We start from the raw sequence: 22227 nt of genomic DNA on the forward strand, positions 1-22227 counted from the left end.
CAAACTTGGGGATTAGTCTGTGATCTATGTTCAATTACATGTGGACAATCCTGAGAGAGGAACTAAAATCACTCTAATATAAAGAGAATTTTTAGAGGTTTTATTTCATTTTACATGAGAGAGCGAGATTCAATCCTGATGAAGTGAACCGAGCACGCCATGTATTTTGGGTTGCGGGCGACATTTGGACCGACAAACAAAAGAGAAAATAAGTGGTGGATACGAAACATGTTTTAAACTAGTAATTTATTGAGATTTATTTACAGTAATTTATTGTTTATGTTCGGGTGATTTCTACATGCCCTTGGCAAAGTATCATTTAACTTAACAAGGGTTTTTTTTTTTTTTTTTTTTTTTTGCATTTTGGTTTGTTTAATTATGCGCAACGTGAAAACAAACCGAACCAAAGTAGAAATTTCGCTCTGATTGGGACTCGACACTAATAAGAAAGAACGCACCCTTAATTTATTAACTCTCACCTATGTATTGGTGTTCTAGGTTATTGAATGGGCATGTCGACCGGCTCAAATGTCTGTTTCGACCAAAAACAATCACTAGCGGGTGCGGAGGTAGAAACGTCTTTGACAGGAAGTCATTATCAAACAGTCTTTCAATCTATTACATTCTATTAAGACACAACAAACAGAGGGAGCAGACTACAAAATATGGCACACCTCCGCATTCCTGGCCTTCAGATATTCTACCACTCGAATCACAGGAACATGTAAAGGAGGAGGCAGGGGACCGGAGGTGAGGACGTGGTCATAGTCCTTCATGCTCTCTGCTAAAAGAGGTAAAGCAGAGCGAGAGAGAGAGAGAGAGAGAGAGAGAGAGAGAGAGAGAGAAAATGAAGCTTCTGGTTGCCTGCTTTACACCAAGCAGCAGCAGACCACCAACGTTTGGGTAAACTGTGCAAGCAGAAAGCAGGCATCAGCAACAAAAACATGCAAGAAATGAAACTCAGCAAAAGTCTTGAGCTCCTGACCAAAAGTGGCGTCCGTGTCCTGACAGAAATACTGCAGTGCAGAAAGCCAGAAATGCACAGGCACATCTAACGCCAAGCTGCATCTATACAGCTCCATCTAGAGGCCATTAGTGAAAAAGATTTCCGTGCAGGTTTAAGGAACTGCAAGGAGAATGACAACCTTGTCAGGACACCTTCACCAAAAAGAGGCCATTACCACAACCTGAAAGAAAATACTTGACCATGTCAGAAGAGTAGGTCACACACACTGAAGGAAAATGTCAGAAAATTTAACTGGAGGTGGTTACTACTCTGAAACAGATCATCTTCCAATAAAGTGTTTTGTTCCAATTACATAAAAAAAAAAAAAAAAAAAAATGCAATTGTATGCCAACAATTCATTTTTTTAAAGTAATAATGAAGATGTCATATGTTTTAACCATTTGGAGTTACATTTAATGTTGTGGAACATCCATGAGACAAATTAGTTTGTTATGACTTATATTATAGCAGCTATAACAGCCGTTCCCTCATAAGTCTCTTTTTTCCCCTCTTTCTTAAAGTAAATAAGATTAAAAAAAAAACTTATTTGTTGCTTGCCATTTTACCAATAAAACCGTCCTAAAGATTTTTCGACCCGTGGTGGAAAATGTACTGACTTTTACAAAGTGCTGCCGTCCGAGTCTCCGTCCATAATGGTTACATCTCTTTAGAGAAGGTTTCACCATATTAACGATTCTACATTTTCCTTACTTGATTATTATGAGCGTCAGATTATGTAAAGAGTCAGCCATACCAAGTATCTGAATAAGCTGAAACAACGACGCATTAACATTACCCTAGCGTTTGAAGTTGAGCCGGATCCACCGTCAGATCTACTGCTTCAGTGTAGAAAATTAACACCTTTGAGCCAATCAGAAGTGAGATACAAGAAATCAGTGGCATGCTTCTGAACTTCTGACAGTTGGGATTCGACAATCCATCGTCCTAACACCATCATCCTAACACGTCTGACCACTGCAGCAACATCACGCTCATTGCCATGGAAACCGGTTGTCAAGAAGATTTCATCATGGGAGTGTGTAGTGCTGAGAAGGCTTGATATAATCCACGCATCTGTTGACAAGGCCAGTGTCAGAGTGTGCCGCTCTCAGGCCTACTTCCCTGTTGGCTACTTTGTAGTTGTTGTGTCCATTCTGGACTGTACATCTTTCTTTATCTCTCTCCAGACGCCATTCCTTCTCACTGCTAGAGCTCGGTAGAACTCATGCGTACTCGGACACTGCTCAATTCAGTAGATTTTAGATGTTAATAGCAACGAGAGAACCCCTTTCAGGACACTGAAGTCATCCTGGATCCGCTTGCTGTCTGATACCAGAGACCAGAAGCCATTAGCCGACTTAAGACAGTAAACAGATCAAATTCACAGACGAGCGCAATTAGGAGACATTTAGTATTCATGTTTTGCCGTGTGCATTCACTGACGGGCAGGTATTTGTTTTACTCCCTTAGTGATTAAGCAAATCAGTGATCAATCATTTTAATTGTGGTCTCGGATGCTGCGAGTGGAGTATGGAAAGTGCCTTCGTGCTGAAAACAGATGAATGTAGGAGCAGTGCATTCTCTCCACAGGCTTGCTACACGTAGGGAAAGAAGCCACGCCACACTGCACAGGCTTTCATAATATTGGCATCCTATCGTGTATCATAAGAAAACCATTATGAGTTAAATTTTTATAAATAACAGAAGAATCACAGAGTCGGAATATGAACAGTGATGTGGTTTAATAGTATGATAACCTGGTGTAAAAGTTACTTTTGTAAATGGTTGATTAGTAACAGTGACAAAGGAAAAATTGATTGTAAATTCTTCACACTTCCTTATACACGCATGTATGTATGTATATATATATATATATATATATATATATATATATATATATATATATATATGTGTGTGTATATATATATATATATATATATATATATATATATATATATATATATATATATATATATATGTGTGTGTGTGTGTGTGTGTGTGTGTGTAATATAAATATTATATATAGGCAACAAGTGAACAGTCAATTCTCGAAGTTGATGTGTAGGAAGCAGGAAAAATGGGCAAGCGTAAAGATCTGAGTGACTCTGATGAGGGACAAATTGTGATGGCAGATGACTGGGTCTGAACATCTCCAAAACAGCAGGTCTTGTGGGGTGTTCCCAGTATGCAGTGGTTAGTACCTACCAAAAGTGGTCCAAGGAACCACAATCGGTGAACCGGTGACAGGGTCATGGGCGCCCAAGGCTTATTGATGTACGTGGGGAGTGAAGGCTAGCCCGTCTGGAATGATCCCACAGAAGAGCTACTGTAGCACAAACTGCTGAAAAAGTTCATGACAGAAAGGAGTCACGAACACAGCGCATCGCAGCTTGCTGCACCGGTCCGAGTGCCCATTCTGACCCCTGTCCACTGCTGACAGCACCCACGATCAGAACTGGAAATCATGTGGACGGCGGGTGTGTGTGTGCGTGTCGTTATCTGGGGAAGAGACGGCACCAGGATGCACTGGGGGAAGAAGGCAAGCCGGCTGAGGCAGTCTGATGCTCTGGACAATATTCAGCTGGGAAACCTTGGGTCCTGGCATTCATGTTGATGTTACTTTATCACGCACCACCTATCTAAACATCGCTGCAGACCAAGTACACCCCTTCACAGCAGTGGCCTCTTTCAGCAGGATCACGCGCCCTGCCACGCTACACAAATTGGCGGATTGGAGAACGGCAGGAATGATCAGGTGTTCCTATTAAAGTGGCCAGTGAGAGAGAGAGAAATTTGTACATATATATCTCAAAACCATTAACTGGACAACTTTATGATAAAAGCTCTTACACAGACTGTACTAATCTCATCACCGAGATCATATTTTTCCGCTATTCGGATGTCTGATGTGAACACGATGCTCGGGACTTGTATCGGAACGATTTGATGTGCTTTGCTGCCGCCACACGACTGGCTGATTGGAGAACTGCATGAATGAGCAGGTGTACAGGTGTTCTTATTAAACACACAACCAGCTCAGCCATGTGCAGCACACATGCTTAGCCAAAAACAGATAGGAATGTCCATTTCACAGCCGCTGTGTGTGATAAAGTTCTCGAGGAGTGGAGACAGAGGTAGCAATGTAACGTGTTTACCACTGTAGTGGATTACACAGCCAAAAGGTTTTCATTTTCTGTGTAGAGGAACGGAGATTGCTCTAGTGTGATTTAGGGCGAGTCCGGAGGGAGAGAGTTGTGAAATTTGTGGGGAGCTGCATTCGGACATAAAAGGCATGAGAACCACTGGATTAAAGAAGTTGACACAACCGATTCTAACTGACTGTCTTATGTACGGCCATGAAATAATTACTAATGGCCGAGTATTAAAAAGACGGCTGTTTCTGGCATCCAGTCGTATTAACTTCTATTCTGGACCTACTGAGATTTTAACTGAACACCCCTGCTATAATATATATCCGATTTTATTTTATTTATTTATTTAAGTACAGAAATATCTGGACTTTGTGATACCAAAATTGGTTTGTAAATCACTTTGACACCTAAAGTAAAAACACAAACTGCACAACATAAACAAAAATAGTTTTCTTAGACATTGCGAATGTGGCGTGAACTGGTCACAGGCTTCTGCGATATTGGGCCTCATTTATCAATCTTTTAGTAAAGACGTGTATTCACACAAGGAAAACCGACTAAAGTTTTCTGCCGGATTTACAAAAGTGATTTTCTTCATACCGGCATGTATATGTTGATCACTCCATAAAAGACCGCCCCGTCCTCCATTTATACATCACATTACATTTACGGCATTTGGCAGACACCCTTATCCAGAGGGTGGATAAGGACACCCTTATCCACTTACTTTTATCTCATTTTTATACAACTGAGCAGGTGAGGGTTAAGGGCCTGGCTCAAGGGCCCAGCAGCGGCGGATCGGTGGGATTTGAACTCATGACCTTCCGATCAGTAGTCCGATGTCTTAACCTCTGAGCTACCATTTATACGCTACCACTTCTTTTGTCATAATTGAAAGACTAGTTTTATTTGTCTTAATTTATGGGTTTGTGTTGGCTCACTTATATATATATTTTTTTATTTTTTTATATCCTTTATGAGTGCCAATAATATAAAATTGTTCTCGATGGTACACTTAGTCCCTGACCGAGTGAACGAGCACAAGGATGTCTTTTTAATAGAGTCTCCAAAGCACTTCTATAAGTCTCCCTGGATAAGGGCATCTTCTAAATGCTGTAAACATAATAAAAATGAATCATTTAAACTCGACACTATATTCCAGATATAAAAGTTTAGCAGTCCATTAAAAAAATGATGATGATCTGAAGTCAAACAAGTAGAGGTTTACATTAGTAAGTCGTCTTATGCGTAATTTTACACGCGCTCGGGGGCGCGATATGAATGTTTTCTTCCAAATTACAGGATTTTCATGACTACCGAATTACTTGTGTATACGCTTCTACAAAACGTACCGATACATCCATCCCACTCTAGCTTGATAAATAAGGCCCGATATGTGTTAATCGTAATAACAGTATAGCCTTTCACTAATCTGTACACCTTTCACAGCTCTAGCACAACTTCAGCGTTCTACCCAAAAAACCTACTAAAAACACGAGCAGGCAAGTCCAGCTGGACGTTCTCCTGAGTTTATGTATGAGCGGATCAAACCTGACACCAAAAAATAAACAACCTCATGTCCAGACACTAGAGGGGAAAGTGGGAGATGACTGACAGTTTGTTAAGTCAGGCGCATACATACACATGCCGCATGGCCAACTGACAATCTGAGATCATTTCTGACACGTCTACTGAGAGCTCTGGTTCACCTTTCAGTGCTCTGCTAACAAGACTGTGTAAGGCACACGGCACTCTCAGCTTCGTTTAGACAATCCAGACTTGTTGAGCCATGGTGCAGGGCCCTAGTGCATGTTCTTCTCATCATGCGCAACTCCCTACAGTGCATCGATGGCCAGAGCTTTTTAACCAATTTCTTCTCACAGGGACACAGGGAGATAATGCTATAACAGCCCACTTACTGTCTACAGTCTAGAGTACACCTGCGTATGAGGAAGAGGAGGAAAATATCCACCGGAGAGGCTTGGTTAACATTATTAGCTCATTAATCAATCAAAAGTCAATTAAGGGAGAAGCATTTTGTATATTAATTCACACAGTCAGTTGTTTTTGTGCTTTCAAATCTGAGGCATGTGTTGATTGTTTAATATCATTAAACCCCGAGCTAAATGAACTGCTTGCACAGACCGTGATAATGAAGTGAGGTCTTTTCACGTCTGTCCTGACACCAACGCTCTGTTCATAGCCGAGAACACAGAGTTTGGTAAGCAGTTGTTGGAAGATCACCAAAGCAATCTTTCCTCATTAGTTCTAAAGAGTTTTCTGGTAGAGATTTATTGATTTTAACACATTTCTCGAGGCTCTTTTTATTTTCATTTCAAAATAAATGAAGAGAAAGAAAAAAAAAAAAACGGCGTCGAGTTCGCAAGCTCGGTGTTACTGCACTACAAAGCCGCATCTAAATTCACTCGAGATTCATTTACAACCCCGGGTCACAAAACGTCTCTCTTATGCGACATAGAAGAGACGGAGAGAAACTGATTTTGAATGGCTTGTCGGGTTTAGGGAGAGACCTGATCACGGCTGACCAGCAATTTTCATTACGCTGGCGCGTCTCTTTACAGTATACGCAGCACCAAAATACAGAAGAAAGCATTCACAATACACATAACGTGCAGGAGTGAAGTGTTCGTGCACTGTAAACGGTTCTGTCTGTATTTTGGTGCTGCTTAGACTGTAAAGAGACACACCAGCTAGATTTGATTGCTAGGTTCATTTGAAGCAAAAATGTTTAAGAGTTAACACTCCCCCCATTAGAGCGGTCAAAAAGAGAGTACGGTGGTCTCCATAGTAAATACTTAACCATGGATAGTGGAGATAAAACAGAAGAAAATATTTCTGCCAACCACATATAAGATGAATAATTTTTAAGACTAATTTCTATTATTAGCCGTGTATCTTTAATGGGAATGTCTTGCTCAGACTTAAATATCCCCGATTACAGACATTACTAATTTAGTGCTCGGCGGTTAAATAAAATAAAACCCTATCGAAGTTTATTTGTTAAACATCCCTTTTTTTTTTTTTATCCGTTTAATATTAGTCTTAGATTACGTGTATGAGATGTTACTACAGAAACAGCAACTTATTATGTTTATTATTATGAGCACATTAATATTAGCCTGTCTTATTTTCTTATATTTTATCTCCTCGTTTATACAGCAGTCGTTAGTGTTAGCACTTAATATACTGTTCATTTTTACTAGCTTGGCTGTTCTGTAGCGAGTGTTACACCACCAGTGTCTCCACACTGATCCGATGTAGGCTCGTGAGCAGGAAAGTGAGAGGACACAACAACACTAATAACCTGTGTGTATATGCTGAGCACTTCTCTCTAAGTGACACAAATTTCCTTCCTCCTGACAGAAGACATCGTGCCAACAAGTCCTAAGTTTTATAAGCGATTTCTTTCTATAAATACTAGGCTGCAGGAAGAAGGATTGCAAATGGCTCTATACTCCTTAGCCCCATTTCAGGTTACTGCATGCGCTGTGTAATAAAGCTAGCTCTGTTATTTCAGGACAGAAGACTGAAACATGCCGATACATGGAAAAGCTGATGTTGATTTTAATTTTAATCTTTCAGTATTTATTTTTATTTTACAGTGAACAAGGTGAAGCTTTAAAATTTCAAGAAAAAAAAAAATCTGTAAATTCTTACTTGCAGTAAATTAGGGCTGTGACGGTGGCCATGACAACCGCAATACTACGGTGGTAGTTTGCCACCGCGGTGGTGTCACAGCATGTTAATATTTCTACTTGAGTGGGCACTATGACAAGTACAAAGTTTGTATACAAGTGTAATAATAATAATAATAATAATAATAATAACAATAATAATAACAATAACAACAACAGTTACAATATTAATTTGTATTTACAGCCTACCATATAATGGGAGATTTTATGTTAATACATAAATTGTGTAATCATTGTCTGTTAGTTTGGCGCGGGTTTGTTCGAGCGCGACAAAAATCACAGGCTTCATCTCTTTATTATCCACTTCTCCTCGTGCACATTGTTACGAAACAGATGTCTGAACCTCTTTGAATTTTTTTTAGATTTAGGTTTTTATCTTATTTAAAGCTATAAAATTATATATTATTATTATTATTATTATAGCGCACACACACATACACACACACACCCCCCAACCCCCACCCACTGCAGTGTTTTGGTCATTAATAAGCAAAACGCTGCCACAGTCACAGCCCTACTCAGTGATTGACATGCTCAGGGTAAACAGGCATGTTTTAGAAGCCTCATTAAATGTTGTGTGAAAAGGAAAAGGATACAAGACCACTAGAATAGACCGTATCTAGGGAGTCTTCAGTTCCATCATTTAAGAGAGCTGTAACATTTGCACACCTGCGAACGTTTAAACGCATCTATGCTAATGTGAAATGCACATTTATTATTTGTGCCATTCTTCATGGTTCCTTTTTTTTTTTTTTGGTTTCTACATAATCAGTGCTATGAGGCATCTTTGGGAGTGGGGGTGGTGATTCACAGATAATTCATTTTGCCTCACTGAAGTGCAGATGAGCATAAGTCTTCTGCTCTTTTGTAAATAATCAGGCTTCTTAACAAAAAAAAAAATATTTTAATCACAGATGTCTTCCTACAGAAAAGGTAAATACATATTTTACCTTTCTATACGTTTTTTTTTTTCTTCTTTACATTCAGGAAAATGTTTCCACCCCCTAAAACCTTCACTTTAAGAAGATTTTTTCTGTTCGTGTGTTAGCGAGTAATTGCGGATGTTTTTCTCTGCCTGCAAGAATGCCATTCAAAGAAACATGTTTAAATAGCTCTGTGTTCCTTCACAGTGACTGGGTGTTTTTCAGCGGTACCTACCCCTGTGGCACGTAGGAGATAATTGCAGGATAAATGCGAACCTCAATGGCGTAAAAGGCTTTCTGAGCACTGCATATCTACAGTTGTATGAAACGAGCAGGATCTTAACCAGTTCAAAGTCTGACTCTAATTTTTTCACCAATGACTTCTATTACTCTTCTAGACTCCAGCTGCTTTAGACTAACAGACTAATGGAGTCATTGTTTCTGTGCTTCATTAACAAGATGAAATAAGAATTTACTGATTGACTGTAGGGCTGTGATGCGATGGTGGTGGTGTTGGTGGGGTTATCACTATATTATTATAATAATAATATATAATTTTAAAGGCTTAAATTAAATGAAAAAATATTAACTGAGGCTCAGACATCGGTTTTGTAACTAAATGTGCGCATTTATTTTAGCACTTCGGTCAGTGAAATAACTCAATACAGCCTTGTTGTGTCATGTTGTTGTAATGAGAAACTGTGGGATACGGTATTGTGATTGACCCGCAAGGGGAGAGGAGGAGAAGTCGATAATAAAGGGATGAAACACAGTCACATGTTTAGCTGATGAATACTTCATTTCATTTACAAGTGTAGTATACCACAAACCTATAAGCTAAAAAATACCGGTAGGACGGTAACCTAAATAATAAGTTAAAAATCTAAATATTAAATAAAATTAAAAAATGCGGCTGGATCACATGCCTGGAGATGGATCCTGAGATTTGCAGATTAGTGTTTGCCTGTTTAACGCCCCCCCCCCCAACAAACCTGACATATGGCTTCATCCAAATTTATTCGTTCACCTCTCTCTCTCATTAGGCTCGAATCAAAAATGTTTCCAGATCACCGATATAACATTTAGGTTTCCCAACAAAATCCATCGCAGCGGCAGAACCCAAAGTGAAATTGCAGAATTCGCCCGACTGGACTTTGCCGCGCTCAAACAAACCCGCACCAAACTAACAGACAAAAAGTCCTGTGCCCGATAAGCTTACAAGACAAGATGTACCTTTATCGATCCCCCCTAAAATGGGGGAAATTCAGTGGACAAAGTAGCAGGAGGAGTAACAAAGGAAATAATTCTATAAATAGAAATAGTAGAAACGATAAAATAGCTCTGTGTGGATGAACATACTTTAGAGTTCTATTTGTATTTGCACGTGTGCAATATCCGTGGTATTTATATACATGTGCAATATCTGTGGAATGACGATTAACAGTTGAGTGTGTGTGTTTGAGGCTCAGTCGGTGGAGTACGAGGTACTGGGTATAATTGCACTGTAGAGTCTGATGGCACGAAAGAGTCCGTCCCCCCCCCCCCCCAGATGTTTTGAGGCACGTGGCTGGATGAATCTGTGGCTGAATGTGCTCCTGAGCCTCCTCAGCTCAGCATAGAGAGGATGAGAAGGATTGTCCATGACAGCTTTCAGCTTCCCTCTCATCCTATTCAGTCATTTCCTCCACACTGCCCAGTTCCATCCTAACCACAGAGCTGCCTTTCCTCACCAGTTTGTTGGCTCCACAAGTCCCAGTGACGTCTCCCCAGCACACCACAGTACAAAAGATATCACTGGCCACCACAGACTGGATGAACACCCGTAGAAGCCTAGTGTACACATTAAAGGACCTGAGCCTCCTCAAAAAGAACATCCTGCGCTGTCCTTTTCTGTACACGGTCTCAGTGTTGTCTGACCTGTCCAGTTTAATGTTGACTTGCACCTCTAGGAACTTCTTGTCCACTATCTCCACTCCCTCTCCCCTTATGGTGACAGGGGTGGGGGCCTCTTGCTGCGCTGGAAGCCCATCACCAGCTCCTTGGTCTTCCTGATGTTGAGCTGAAGGTGGTTGTCGTCACACCATCCTTTGAAGCTTTAGATGAGGTCTCTGTGCTCCTCCCCTTTATCATCTGTGATATAGCCAACAATGGAGAAGTCATCAGAGAACTTCTGTAGGTGGCATGCACCCAAATTGAAGCAAAAGTCAGAGGTATAGAGGGTGAACAAGAACAGTCACAGTACAGTTCCATGGGGTGCACCAGTGTTGCTAGTCATCACGTCTGACAAGCAGCCTTGCAGCCTGACATACTATGGTCTGTCTGTGAGATAATCAGGGATCCAGGCCAGGAGGTCCTGGTCCACCCACATCACAGAGAGCTTCTCAGTCAGCTGGAGTGGCTGGACCATGATAAAAGCACTTGAGAAGTCAAGGAACATGATTCTCACAGTGTTTTGAGGCCTTTCCAGGTGTGTATACTGTAAGCTCTATGAAGCAGGTAGATGAAGGCATCCTCCACACCAATGTCAGCCTGGTACGCAAACTGCGGAACATCCAGGCAGTCGCGTATGAGGGGTCTGAGGTGCCGCAGAACCAGCCTCTCAAGGGATTTCATTGTGTGTGACGTTAAGGCAACAGGACTGAAGTCATTGAGTGCAGTGGGACGTGCTTTCTTGGGCACAGGGACTATGCAGGATGTCTTCCAGATCTTGGGCACCTTCTTCAGCCTCAGGGAGAGGGCAAAAAGATACTGAAACACTTCTGCCAGCTGGTCCGCATACAATTGGTTTGATTGCTGGGGATTTGGTGGGGATATGGGGAGGGGGTGCTGGTGGTGATGATGATGCTGCCTTCCTGGGTGCATGAGGTGTAGTGATGTCATTCATTATCTTTGCTTTGCTTGCTGGTGACAAATGGTGGGCTGTGGCTGTCGTGCCCCTATCCTGTGATGCTGCAGGGGTGCCTACGGAGGCGAGGGTAGTCGGGGCGTGAAAGGGGACCGCCCTCTTGGAGGTGTTAATAAAACAGCTCTTACTCTCTCTATGACGTCTTCATTATGGCGTATTTATGTATATTATTAAATATCGAGTCCAGTCTAGCTTCAATTTACCTTATGCTTAGTAGGACCGATTTAAGTTTTGTTTTTATCAACATTACATTTTGGCATGATTACTTTTGGAAAGACAAACAAAATGAAGAACCAGGCAAATGTTTCTGCACCCTTGAATCAAGCACTACAAGGGTGGAAAAGAGTGCTACGAATGCACAGCAGGCCACATTGGTGGAGTGTGTAAGAGTACTGTAGCAACTGTCAGAAACAATATGATGGAATGTATGCTTAGATTAATGACATAACTCGGGAACAAATTACAGACTACTTACAACACTTTTTTCCCCCCTAAACACTACGTAGCACCTAAAATGAAAAAAAGTTCAGAAGTAAAAACTGCCAGGAGTGACAAAGGCTTAAGAAATTAGAATATAATCTAATGAGCCACCAGAAAAATAATTAATGTCTGTCTCTATATTTAGTTGCCATGGGCGAAATCTCAAAACAGAATCTCAATATAAAAAAATGAGACATGCATAAAGGACTTTTGTCAAGTTCTGTATCAAACCCTGCCCCACTCCCCACACCTTAATTTACAGGCTATTCAAAGGCTCTCACCTGGATACCCACGTATTAATGACTGTATAATAACTTGGCATAAATAGCACAATTAAATTACAGAATGTCTGTCCAAATTGTGTGCACAGTTCACACCGTCACAACAAGGGTTTTCTCTCAACCCTTTGAGTTGGTACAAATAGAGCTTAGAAACTTGAAAGTGTAAGTAAAGCACAGTAGCAGACCTACACCTTAACATGCCCGGCTGCAAAAGGACAGCATGTCTGGAGAGAGACGAGTGAGTTACTGTCTATGAGTCAGTGATGGATCAAGTCTCAATAACAGAGACGAAGCCCTGCTGAACTTTAGAATGTTTTTCACTGGTCACTTCACATCTCCAGCTTACCCTTTTCCCCCCCGAAGCAAAAGTTTTGCAGACACCCACCAGTGTCAATGTGGTATAAAGGTTTAGACAAGTAAATGCGGTTTTGATTGCTTGGTGCTGTCGAGAGCCACCCGTCAGAGTCTTGCTGGTCAGAAGAATTAGGATGAGAGCAGGATGACCCCTGGTCTTCCCGAGCCGTGAGAAACAGAACAGAGCCTGGACTAATAATACTCGCGCAACAATCCGGTAACTGCTGGGGTTTTTTCATTTCTTCTCTTGTGACACTAGCTGTGACTACTGCTTAAGATCCTGTGACTCCACTGACATTTACGCTCTGGTGCTGGGCCTAAAATGACAAACAGCACGCCAATGCGACTCTTCTGCCTGAGATCATGTTTGCTTTGCTATGATTACACACGAGTTTGCTAGGATGATGTCTCGCTCAGGTTTTTTCTACTATAATCGAAAATCAGCGTGGGTACTGCTCATTTATTAGCCAAGCCAGGGTTCAGTGTTCATCTTTATTAGGTTTGGCTCCAAGAAGAGAATGAGAAAAATAGCACACTGCACAGGGACAAAGGCTCATGTTTTTACAACCGCAATTATTCAAGTCACAAAGTCACTTGTTTTAACTTTCAAAACTCACCACAGTGGCATCGCATTAATGCGTCACCGAGAGAGGAATGTGCTTTGTTAACTTGTAGTACAGAGCGCACACAGAATCGCTGCCAGTTAATTTAAGTCACAGGCATGTACACTGCTTTGCAGTAAAGCAACTAATTAGGATTTGGAATAAAGGCTGTAGTGGGAGAAATATTTAAGAAAGAGAAATTCTATTCTTCAACTGATCTCATTTCTTGGTGAATCATAAAAGAAAGAAATGTTACCCTTAGCTACTTTAATGAGTTTCTGTCTACAAGGTCAGTAGAAATTTAGTTTTAAACCACAACAAACCATTAACACAGACGCATTTATGTTCAGAACAAAGGAGCAAAATTACCTCTTAAGCATTGTGGGAGGAAGTGCAATGAAACAGCCAAGGCTTGTTTGAGGATGTCCATCTGACAATAGTAGAGGGTCAGTCCATCTCAAGTGGTCCAATAATTGTAAAGCTGGTTGCTTGTCCGTTTTAAATTATTCAAATTTTTCTTAAATGACCACCTCTATGTTTTGGCATTGCAAAATCACCAGTTTTGGTTTTTTTTTTTTTTTGCTTTGTTTAACTACGACAGCCATCTTTGTGTCATGGCACGCAACAGATTTTGGTTATACAAGTGTTTACGGAAACCTCAATATCTCAGCTCAGGATGGTTCTAAAACCTTGGAACAAAAACTGATCTCTAGAACACATTATAAGGTACATGTTGGGACGCTGTGTAAAATGTAAATAAAAACACTACAGAAGATAGAACACATATCAAATGTTTAAACTGAGGAAGTGTACCATTTTAAGAAAAAAAAAAAAGGGAATTTTAAATTTGATGGCAGTAACATGTCTCAAAAAAGTTGGGACGGGACAACAAAAGGCTGGAAAAGTAAGTATTAGTAAAAAGAAACAGCTGGACGAACATTTTACAACTAATTATGTTAATTGGCAACAGGTCAGTAACATGATTGTGTATAAAAAGAGCAGAGAGGCAGAGTTTCTGAGAAGTAAAGCTGGGATGGAATCTGTATGGAAGCATGTGTTGCTCTAAAACTTGTATATACACCTTTCAGCAGTGATGGTGCCTTTCCAGATGTGCAAGCTGCCCATATCATAGGCACTAATGCGCCTCCATACCATCAGAGATGCAGGCTTTTGAACTGAGCGCTGATAAAAAGCTGGATGGTCCCTCAACTCTTTAGTTTAGAGGACATGGTTTCCAAAAAGAATTTCAAATTTCAACTCGTCCGAACACACAACAGTTTTCCACTTTGCCTCGGTCCATTTTAAATGAGCTTTGGCCCAGAGAAGATGGCGGCATTTCTGGATCATGTTCACATGTGGCTTCTTCTCTGCATGATGGAGCTTTAACCAGCGTTTGTGGATGGCACGGCGTGCTGTGTTCACAGACAATGAGTTCTGGAGATGTTTCTGAGCCCATGCAGTGATGTCCATTACAGAATCATGCCTGTTTTTAATGCAGTGCTGCCTGAGGGCCCGAAGATCACGGGCATGCAGTATTGATTTTCACCCTTGTGCACAGAGATTTCTCCAGATTCTTGGAATCTTTTGATGATATGTACTGTAGATGAGACATTCATAGTTTTCGCAATTTTATATTGAGGAACATTATTCTGAAATTGTTCCACAAATTGAAGATGCAGTTTTTCATAGATTGGTGAACCTCTGCCCATCTTTACCTCTGAAAGACTCTGCCTCTCTAAGATACTCTTTTTATACCCAATCATGTGACTGATCTGTTGCCAATTAACCATCAGCTGTTTCTTTTTTAGTAACACTTACTTTTCCAGCCTTTTGTTGCTCCTATCCAAACTTTTTTGAGACGAGTTGCGGCCATCAAATTAAAAATTACCGTATTTTTTTTCTTAAAATCGTACATTTCTTCAGTTTAAACATTTGATGTGTTTTCTATGTTCAATTTTGAATAACATTTGGGTTTATGAGATTTGCAAATCACTGCATTCTTTTTTTATTTACATGTTACACGGTGTCCCAACTTTTTTTGGAATTGGGGTTGTACATATACATTATAAATGTAATGCTCCAGATTGCTCACAGTTCCACTTTTAGGGTCAGTTTATAATGGGAAGGGTTCGAGTCCCAGTCTTAATTTTTAGAGGGGGACTTAGGTAAGTATAATGTGCACGCAGAACATTTCAAGTTTCAGATTTTTATTTATTTTTGTTTAGATGGGGCAAGAAAGTGCAATTTTTTTAAAAATTCCCCTCACTTTCGGGTTGAATATCCCTGGTGGGGTACCAGATACGAACCTGAAATTTGAGGTGAACAGCTGTATAAACCAAAATTCGTTGCGTGCCAAGACACAAAGATGGCCGTCGTAGTTAAACCAAGTAGATTTAAAGAAATAATAATAATAAATTACCTGGTGGTTTTGCAATGCCAACGCATAGAGGCAATCACTCAAAAAAATTAAGAAAATTAAAAATGGTCAAGCAACTTGCATTGGACCACTTGAGATGGAATGATGGTAGTTGTGAAATAGTGGTGCAAGGGAATGTCTGAGCTCCTGTGTGAGCTCCTTCAGAGACACACAAGGTGATGTGCAAAACCACAGTGGTGCTCTTTTTAACTTTAAAAGAACCTCAAATCTATGACTCAAAGCCTCAATCCTTTCAGACTGAATTATTCTCAAGGCCAAAATTATGCTTTTACAAAATTCATCAATATTCATCTGTCAATGGATGCCTTTAAGAAAGCCTTTCATTGAAGCCGAAAAGGAAAACAGCCTTAAAACTGACCTTCACCATGAAGTCTCAATTGTGCAATAAAAATGCCATTAAAAGTTATTCATATTTTCAACATCTTTTGGTTCAGATAACCAATATGACCCAAAGCTAAACAAATATGTTTAAATATGTTACCTGACAACATTTTCCTTTGGAATCTACTGTATGCCATAACAGCAGGTTTTAAAAGGCAAAACACTTAATTGTCTATATTCTAAAGGCTGTTGTACCAGGAATGCAGGTTGGGATTCAAGTGTTTGCTTTGTGTTTTTCATGCCATCAGAGTCAGTGAGAAGTGCATTTACACCTAACAATACATCACATGACATATCAAATAAAGACTCCGACTCTTTGCCTTCATGTTTTCAGAATGTTAAGCTGTTCACATCAGTTCTGGATCGGGTGCAGCGTTACACTGGAGGCTTTTTCCAAGAAGTGTCCGGGGTTTTTTTAAGGTGATATAAATCTATTTCACAGTAAAAGTAGAGTAGTAGAAGTAGAGTAGAAGAACTTTACATAAATATTCAAAAAGGAACCAGTGTGGAAAATAATCATATACTATATGTCCAAAAGCATGTGGACATCTGAGTATTGAACATCTCATTCTAAAACCAAAGGCATTAATATTGAACTGTTCCCCTTTTGCTGTTATAAAAGCTCCAGTCTTCTGGGAAGGCTTACCACTAGATTTCGGAGCGTGGCTGTGGGGCTGTGCGCTCATTCTGCTACAAGAGCGTTAGTGAGGTCATGCACTGATGTTGGGATGTTGAGGAGGTCTGGGGTTCCAGTTCATAACAAAGGTGTTCAGTGGGGTTGAGGTCAGGGCTCTGGGCAGGACACTCAAGTTCTTCCACTCCAACCTCAACAAATCATGTCTTCATGGAGCTCGCTTTGTGTACAGGGGCATCGTCATGTTGGAACAGGTTTGGGCCTCTCAGTTCAGGTGAAGGGAAATTGTAATGCTACAGCATACAAAGACTTCCTAGACAATTGTGTGCTTCCAACTTTGTGGCAACAGCCTGGGGAAGAACTACATTTGGGTGTGATGGTTAGATGTTCACAAACTTTTGGCCATGTAGTGTATAATTTAATTTAGGGTTGTTCAGTTCCACGGTTAGTCACGCTGATGATCAGATGGTTCTCGCTGTTATCTTTTTTAAATAAAGAAAGAAAGAAAGAAAGAAAGATTAAAAAGGTATTCATGTCTAATACCATCTACCCATTCATTTTTTCCATCCTTTACCTTTGCCACCACTCCTAGTTTCTAACTTTATCATAACAATGATCAAACTCCAAACTCAGAAGTACATAACACTGCTGACCAGAACAAAACAAAATGATGATTTCTGTCTAAGCGCACACGCACCCTAGTTAATTCTCTCTTTCAGCTTATAAAGACAAGATGATAAACATGGACAATAAAGATTTTGTGGGGGAAAAAGTCACACTCAAAAACAGCTTTTAAGAAAGAACAACAACAATTAGGGGATTAGATCATTTTGTTTCCTTTCGGTTTTTACTATGTACAGGATGTACAAAGACACTTTCATCATAATCTCAGTTAATATTGTGATACCATGAAACTGTGCTATTTTTAGACTAGGTGATCATAGCATGAAAATTCTAACCGCAACACCCCTAATTTCCTTAATGACCAACTATTTCATGAACAGCTTCAGGAAGGCGAAAGAGCGGTGGAGACCTTTACAGGTCTCGGTGTTTTCCTTCATGAAATTTACAGTGGATCTTTTACATCAAGTACTATACACAACTACCTCCATCATTATTTTCCTGTTTATTAAACAATCACATTCAGGATACAGACCATCAACATGCATGTTTAACCAATCAGAACGCATGTTCTCCTGTAAAGGCAAGCGAGGCTGACTAATGGATTAATCAGCGGATCAGTTTCAGCCTGAGGTCGGGCTGAGTGACTCAGTGTACCCTGTGTGGATTCACTCATTAGTTGTCCTGATCAGCCCACTGTGAGTCAGCTGTTCATCAGAATTGTGTCCCTGGACATTCGTCATGATACCAGGTAATACTAACAGGTATCAGGACTGCGTGTACTGATTTTGTTTACTTATGCGCAAATCCTTATGGAAAGCAGCCAGAAATAATTCTTTTTATGTAAAGCAGCCAGAAATAATTCTTTTAAGGATTTACTTATGCGCAAATCCTTATGTAAAGCAGCCAGAAATAATTCTTCTTTCCATCATGAATACAGGCCTCTATGTTCTTCTCTCTTTGAAAGGCAATTTAAGCTCACATGCATCGCCGAAGAAGAAAAGGAGGAAAAAATGACTAAGTGCAGACTGCAGCACTTACGAGGCGAAACTATGGTAATCATGCCTGGGTTCTGTAATGTTAATTGCAAGGTGAGCTTTATGATCAGAGAGAGGAAGCCATGCCAGAATCTATAGTTTCAATTACCGTACTGGACAGGGAAACGGATCCAGCAGGAAGGACTTCATTGTGAGGCAATTATTTGCTGTAAACGTAGTCTTGGGGTAAACAACCAGGTCTGAATGTCAAAGAAAGGAGACGGAGAAAGCTTAAGGCAGAGAGAGAAGACAGACTGACAAAGGGTGGGCTTATACACACTGCTTTAAGATTCAAATAAACTGTCAATCCACCAGCTAGTCGAGATGTGCACAGAAAAGCCATGTTTGAGAAATAATACGGAACTTTATAAAAACACCCCGTAAAATGTGTCTGTGGGTTTGTGTATGAAAAAGTCTTCACGTGTAAACCGCACGAGTAATACTATCAAAATGCGGATGTTAAAATAAAAGCATGCACCCGGTCCAATTGTTTATTTCCATTCTTTTATTATTTCAATTAAAATAAAAAAAAATTTTAAAAAAAAAAGCCACTGAACGTTGTTCACGAAGCACATCTGAGCCGTTGGTATTACTCATCAAATTTCTTGACTCTTTACATAGCACCATTCCCTTCACAAGGCTGCCTTCATTCAGGCTAATTCAAATGAGCATTGTTCAATGTCAGGTTTATCATTTTATATGGAAGAATGTTCAGGTTAAAATAGAGAGATAAAGTTTGACAAACAATTAAGAGCATGCATAAATTGAACGATCCCGAAAAAATCTCCCAGGACTCCAAAATAATTGAATTTACAGAGGAGTTAATGGCATGCCACTATAATTAAACTCTCTCTCTCGCCCCCGTTTCTGCCCTCTCTCTTCTGCACATGAACACACGAGCAAGTGACAAGGGCATTAAATTGGAAAATTCGTTTTTAGTTGAAAAAAATACGGCGATTCATGCCATTCATCTAGCTGTTTCTGCTCTGCATGTAGATTTTCTGCTCAGTGAAGTACGCTCGCGCAGTGGTGGAACTAGCAGATTTGTTTTACATGCTAGATTAAAAAACTCACAGAGGCTTATCGGTCTGCTTTTACTTTAAAAGAACAGAGGAACTGCATCCTGAGCGACCTGCTTTTTCCCTGCCACAACAATTTCTCAGTGCGGTCTACCTAATTGCCAAGAGCAGTCTACCTAATTGCAAAGGCACATAACAAGCTTTGCCACTTACCTTGGGACAATAAAGAGTGCAATTAGTGCTGCAACATCTTTAGGCGTTAAACATTAAGCATCAAGGTAAAAGGTTAACTTTTGTTTTTGGTCCAGTCAAGCCAGGGGGCTTCTTCAGACCCATTTTTTATTTTATCTATTTTTTTATTTTTTTTTTATTTTTTTTTTAAAACAGACCCTAACTGAATTTCTGTTACCAATAAATAAACAAAAAGACTTTAGCATGCCAGAACAAAAACGAAGACACAGAGACACACAACAACAATTAGAAAGGTTCCACAGCATGAAACATGCAGTTTTGTGGCTGTGCAGAAGTGCCATTACTGTTCAGATCTTTTTAAACTATATTCTTTGTGAATACTTGGGCTGAAACTATGCAGTATTTTCACGTTTGAATGGCCGATTTATATAAAAAAAAATAATAATAAAAAACATGAAATACAAGCAGAAAATGCAAGCTTATATTGTATCAACATAAAGAAGGTGCCATTATTACTGCTATTGTAAACATCCCTAATGTTGAATATTAAATCTAGTGTCAAGAAAAGTCAACAAAATGACTTAAAGCAATGAATTTTTGATAAGAAAAAAGAAAAGAAAAAAAAACTATGATGAGCAACAAACAAACAAACAAATAAATTAGTTGACTTGAATAGGAGTTTACAGTGGGCTGTGTTCACAGCTGGCAACTCGATATCTACGTGAGGAAAGTTATTCATACTCAGAGACGGGTAGCAAGTGGTTTGAAGGATACGCTGAGCAAGCACTCGTCTGCTATCCCTACAGCTCACCAAGTCGTTCATAGTTTTATCCATAAAACTTTGGTCCTGAGGATAAGCAATGTCTCCAATTAAAATACTGTCTCCTTTTAGTAATTAATAGTGTTATATTTATATATTTAATACTGGCCTCAAATATTACAATATTGAATTTACAATACACAAAACATCAATTCTGAGTGAATTTTCAGACACTGGTGCTAGACGCAAGTCAGCAGGAAAAGAAGAAAGAAAAAAATAAAAAAATAAAAAAATAAATTAAAAAAACAACAGGCCTCGAGTCAAAGTTAAAAAGTCACACATAACTGAGACGTGCCCAGAGTCTTCAGCAAAACATTTTAATCAGGTTCCACATTTCAGTCTTCCAAACACAACAGTGAAGACAGTCAGCAAAACTCTGGCCAAATGTGTAACGGGCCAAGAACCAGCCCGAACCGCCCCAGATCTGTTGCTAGCTGGGTAGTAGTTGTGGATGCGTTATCAGAGACACAACACACATGATGTTCTGCTGATTCTGATTAATCAAATTACTCATCTACAGACAATTTACACGCTTCTCATTATTGGGCCGAATTTCCCATTGAGAAAATGGCTACACGGTAATAATGGAGGTAATTAAAATAGCCCTTTTTTAACCATTTAAAAATTACAATAATTAGGACTGGGATCCCCAGAGACACTACCAAGTATTGCATTTGGTGACCATTATCTCTCTGGGCAAAATGCACGTTAATAATATGTATGTGTGCCTGTATTTGATCCTTATTGATGTTTTAGTGCCTGAAACTGGTACCTCAGAAGTCTTGTACAATCCCAAATACCATTTCAATTTTATTTAATTTAATACTGTTAAATGCACTTAACTTGCTCTACGGCCATAACACCATCAACTGGACTCGGATTATAAATTGCTTTAATAATTAAGGACAAGTATTGGTAAAATCACAGTGTAATGTAATATGTGAAAATTGATTTTCTCTTACAATTATGCTCCGAAGAGAATGCAGGAGTAAAGAAATACAAGCCTTGGACTGCTGTGTTACCATTTAACAAGTAACAGTAAGCCATTTATGATGCTCCATCATTAATACCATATTCACAGAGGGCATGGTGAGTAGACGAGTTGAGAGAGTACTCTCCTTTACCAGATAAGTTAACTGTTAGCTGGCAAATCCAGACAATGTATCTCTCAACACGTACTGAGGTGAGCAGTAACAGCTGTTTTAGGCTCCTGGCGCTCCTGATTTAAGATAAACATTCATTTTATGTTAACTTTATTAATCTCTTATAAAACCCCCAGTAAAACTTGGTCTGGCCAGCTCCCAAAACACAGGCTGAGATGGTCGACCTAATGGCTCTGCAGACTATTTTCCAGATTCCTCATTTCTTAAATTAATTAAAAGTTTCTCGAGACTTTCTAATCGCCCTGCTGTTTTTATTTAATTGAAGCAGCTTGTTTATGATGTTGCCTTATTAGTGGTAATTTATCAATTCTTTCCATCGCCTAAGAGGAAAAAGTATTAATCGGTTTCATTCAAATTAACAAGGTGTCCTGTTCTTTATACTCCATACGCTTTATTAGGAACGCCTGTGCACCTTCATATCCGTGCAATTATCCAATCACGTGGCAGACATGCCATGCATAAAATGATGTAGATACAGGTCAAGCACTTCAATTCATGTTCACA

The 22227-nt window shown here is 39.8% G+C and overlaps 1 protein-coding gene across 2 annotated transcripts in view; it reads right to left on the reverse strand.

Moving 5' to 3' along the window:
- The window catches only part of diaph3 (diaphanous-related formin 3), a 376752-nt gene that overhangs the window by 303647 nt on the left and 50878 nt on the right, over positions 1-22227 (reverse strand). The window lies entirely within an intron of this gene.

Source organism: Ictalurus furcatus, chromosome 10 (assembly GCF_023375685.1).
Source record: "Ictalurus furcatus strain D&B chromosome 10, Billie_1.0, whole genome shotgun sequence".
Taxonomy (NCBI): domain Eukaryota; kingdom Metazoa; phylum Chordata; class Actinopteri; order Siluriformes; family Ictaluridae; genus Ictalurus; species Ictalurus furcatus.